We start from the raw sequence: 5,339 nt of genomic DNA on the forward strand, positions 1-5,339 counted from the left end.
ATCATCCATTGTTTCATGATTTATATTATTTATAGTTTCTCTATCTCTATAACATTTAGTACAACCGTGCCAAAAACATCCATGATATTGATAAACTGTTTTTGATTTTTCATCATAACCATCTACTTTAGATACTGCTATTATTTTTTCACCACCATTTAATGCATGTGAAATATTTTTATTATTAAAATTTTGTAACCAAGTTATCGATTGTTTTGAATAATTTTCATTTTTCTCTTTATCTAAAACAGCTATAGTATCTTCTAACAAATATTTTGATCTATAGATAGCCATACAAACACCTGCTATAGTTGTATAGCGAAAAGGATCAATATTAGCTATTTCTAAAAATTGTTTTCTAAGTTCTAAACAACCTCTTCGTTTGATATCCACATCTGAAGTACAGTATGCCTCTAATTCTTCTTTTAAATTAATATTTAATTTTCATTAATTTTATCATTATACCATTTTTCAAATTCTAGTTTATTCTCTGTTTTCATTTTTTTGACTCCATAATATTTTTTATCAGGTAATATACCAATATAATTTTGATTTTCTACTGTATTAAAGAAATGCGGAAAGTAACCTTTTTTCAGTTCTTTGAGACCAAAAGTTTTGGGAAAACTACTTAGTGGACCATGAATAAAATTAGAACTATCTATTATTCTTATACTTAAATTTTTAATTTCTAATAACATTAGTTTTGTACCATTATAAATTGTAAATGGTTTTATAGTATTATCAACCAAGTATTTTAAGATAAATTGTGAATCATATCCTTTTGCATAATGTGCTATAAATGTATAGCCTTTATAATCCTTGGATATTATATGTTTACAAAATTCTTCATTTGTATCAAACATGATTTTGAAGGAATTAAAATTATGTGCAATTATTTTATTTGCAATATGTGTTCCTGTTTCTTGTTAAGCTTCATAATCAAAAAACATATATTTTTCTGTATAAGAACAAAATTTATATGGATCTTTTGTACCTCCACATTTTGTACATCCTACAATACATTTACCTCCTTTTGCTAATCTATGTCGCATATAACATTTATGTTCATTTATTTTCACTTCTTCTTGGCAATTTCTACATTTTCTATATCCACATTTATGTCTATTGTCTATATCACCCAGCTTAGTAAATCTTTTACATATTTGATTACAATCAATACATTTATGTACATACATACATACATACAAAAAAATTATCATCTAAACATTATTGATTATAACAATATCTGTTACAATTTTGGCAATATATTTTATTTTTTGTACTACGTTCAGGTCTCATACACAATTTACATACATTTTTATCTTTAACACATTTATGTTTATTTTTATTTTTATATGTTTTATTACATTTTTCACAATAATAAGAAGAACCATAAAAACCTGCCATTGATTTAATAACATCAAAATGATTACCATTCTTATACAAATAAATTTTAGTTTCTTTATCCTCACCTTTATAAATTAAAGCATTCAAACTTTCAGCACAAATAATATTTATTTGTATATCTAGTATTTTTTCCACATTTTGAATATCATCCAATGTAAATCCTTCTTCATTATATTCTTTTAACATATTACATAATTTTAAAGCTAAATCTTTTTGAATTTTTCTACCCATCTTCAATTGTTTAATTTTATTGAGATCTAATTCATGTCCAAAAATATTATTTGTTTGAGTAGATAATGCAACAACAATAGCTCTCGGGCAACATAAATTATCATCATTATTAATCTTAGTAATACTTCTTTTAGTATGGATATCTTCTGATAAATTTATTATTTTATTTCCTTTTGAACCTCTGGGTATGTTTACTATTTGAACTTGAAAAGTAGTTTCTGTAATATCAATTTCTTCATCTGAAGTTAATAAACCATCAACTATAGATTTTAAGTTTACTATGATATCGTCAGATCTCATTCCAGTATATATGGGAGTTTTTATATTTGGATTAAATAATGCAATAGGTACTTATTCTATCATCTTTTTCATATGCTGAATTGCTTTTAGCAAGTCTTACCATTTCATTTAAAGCTTTATCTATATAATTTATTTTGTTTTCTGAATTACATTGTTTTAGATCTTTTAATAATGCTTGTTTAAAACTAATTTTATAATCAGCTTTATGTATCCTAAATTTATTTTGGACTTGTGGGTTCAATTGAATTACATCTATCAACTCATAAGCTTTTGGTGTTCTTTTTAATGAGTTATTAAAATAATCTTCTTCAGTAAACAATGAATCATCTAACTTAAAGAAGGGATTTTTATCTAACATTTTTAATGCAGCTTGCTTTTTTATATTTTCTATTAAACAATCTTTTTTCATTTTATAAACATTTTTTATATCATATTGCTTTGCTATTAACTTAAGCTCAGATACTTTCATTTTTTCTAATATAATATTATTCTGTGTAGACATTTTTTATTAATTTATTAATACAATTTATTAATATAGTTTATTGACAAAATTGTTTTTTATTTTTTAAATAGAAATTTTTGTTTTTATTTAATAAGTAAATTTTTAATAACAAAAATTATTCTTGAGGAATATTTTCTTTACTCATATTATCCACCCTTTTTGAGTGAGATTTAGTTACTAAATGCCTCTTGTGGGCTCTTAAATGCATTACTTGACCACATTCACATGTTATCAATTCAGTGCTAAATTTGGTTTTCATACAACTTTTACACCATTATTGATTTTTACTAAATTCATTAACACTCTTGAAATTTTGACATTTTGAACATAAATATACATCTCCTGCTTTCAAAGACTGCAATAATGCCTTCTCATAAAGATTGATAATATTATATTTCCGATTCATCTTTAATATTTATTTATATACAAAATTTTTTCTACTTACAAATTTTATGGGTTTTGTTAATAATAAACATTTTATAGAATTTTATTCGCCCACAATATTTTATAAAAAATAAAATAATTAAAAATAGTTTAAATTTTTTGTAATTTTAACAGATTTGTTTAGATTTTTTGTAATTTTTAACAGGAAAATATAAGGTCAGTTTTTTTTAAAATGTTTTTTCAATGTAATTTTAGATGTTTTTTATGTTTTTTTTGTGTTTTTTTATGCTTTTTTATGTTGTTTATGCTTTTTTTCAATGTTTTTTATTCATTTTTCAGGACTATGACAGTTTAATCTAATTTATAGTTAGTATGGCAAATTTGTGTTATAGATATCAGAAAATATAGACATATTTATAACAAATAATAATTAAGAATATTTTCCAAATAAAAACATTAATTTATTAAATAACAAAAAAAAGTTTGATGAAAATTCTATGAATTTAACTTTTACTTTGGCACATGCTTGTTTCACCTTTACTATTTCAACTATAATAATTTTTGCTAACTTGTTTTATAGATTCGTTTAAAGCTTTGACTGAATTTTTTAGAAAGAAAAATTGTTATAAATTTATAATCATATTTATAAAATATTATTTATACATTTTGCATTAATAAGTAATAACTAATAACATATAATGGTTGTCATTAGAAAAACAATGATTTATATACTATAATCCTGAAAAATTATACTTTAATGGGGCTGGAGCGTGGTTCATTTTCAGTGGAAATCATAGCTCACGACTTCAATCATTACGCTCAATATAATGTTTTGATATAAATGTTGAAAGTAGATATGAATCCGTGACTAAATTATCTATGCTTTGACAATTCCATTTTTCTGATTTTTATTTTTTTACATAGAAATTTACTAACAAAAAGAGTAAAAATAGATCATATTTAATAGATAATAATTTAAATTTAAATACATAGATATAGAATATGAATATGTACGGCAGTTAAAAGCAGAGTAAATTTAGAGGAGAATTCAAATTTGCTTTCAAAAATTAAATCGGAACATCCTACTGAGCGTAGTGATTGATGTCACTGGCAGTATTTTTTGAAAAAAAAATGTTTGTAATTTTATAAAGTAATAATTGGTGACATGTGCATGCACGTAGGTAAAATGACAGACGTATTATGATGTGGTGGGGCCAAAGTTTGTGCCGGCCGAATGAAACGACTTATTATTTAATACATTTTATGATACTTGCTGCTACAGAGCCCTCATTGTTTGAGTCCGACTCGCACTTGGCTTTTTTTTTTTATTTAAATTGGTCATCACTTTAAGTTACTCTTATTTTAGACAGTGTATAGACATAATAATAATATTGTATACACATTCAATAATTGTTTAACATAAAGTTAATAAAAACATACATTATTATTGGAATAAGTTTTTCTTTCAGCAACACTAGGAGAAGGTTTTTCGATTTGTGCTTAGAATCTATTATACTGAATTTGATCTTTTTAATAGTTTTGTCGATGATTTATCTAATTTGTTATTGGCTTGCTTATTGGATCGCGTACTTCTAATAGATTTTGAAGAAGTTTCCAAATATATATTTGATATTTTTTCACCAATAATACTAGAACTTGTCTAAGCTGGATACAATTTATCCTATACATTTGTATATTTTAAAATTAAATATATAAAAATGTCTTGTTTCTATACTCCATTCATGTTAAGAGGAAGCCATATCAACGTACATTGTCTCTATCAGTGCCGCAATTACAATTTTGAGGCCCCGGTTCAAAAATATTTTAGAGGCCCTTTTTTGTTTTTACTGTAGCATTAGCGTAAATAGGGGGAAGCTTAGCCATTTTACCAAAAAAAAAAAAATATATAAAGTTATTTTGGTTATGTGGGAACCTTTGGCACATTGATGTAAACAACTTTAGCCCCCCACCCCCCTTGACATTTTAATGGATTTCTACTTATGTAGGTACTGTAGACAGTGGCAGCAGTATACAGGCATTTTGAGAGTTCATGTATCCAACAAAAGTGTCATACCCACTTGTCATTTTTCTTTTTCATTTTTCACAAATATTATACAATCATTACAATCACAACAAAATAAATAAAATATTTATTCCAGGTTTTCTAATATGTAATTTCGTCCAAATTTGAACTTAAAATGACTATAAAAATAAACTGTGCTTATGTATTTCTTAGAATTTTTGGCAACAGAATCAAATATTTACGTGGAATCTTGTTTTAAATTTTCAATCTTTAGATATAAAAGTTGAACATTTTAAAAATTTTTAACTACAAAATAATTATTCAATTTTAAATTTGATAAATTTTATCAACATTTTAACTTCAAATGCTTCTAAAAAAAAATTCTGCCTATGTATTTTTAATATTTTTCAACTGATATTGCACCATATATCAAGAACTTTTGTTGGTTTGAATTAAATTTTTAACACTTTTTGGCCCAACAGATAAAACTTT

The sequence above is a fragment of the Acyrthosiphon pisum genome, chromosome A3 (genome assembly GCF_005508785.2).
Source record: "Acyrthosiphon pisum isolate AL4f chromosome A3, pea_aphid_22Mar2018_4r6ur, whole genome shotgun sequence".
Classification (NCBI taxonomy): domain Eukaryota; kingdom Metazoa; phylum Arthropoda; class Insecta; order Hemiptera; family Aphididae; genus Acyrthosiphon; species Acyrthosiphon pisum.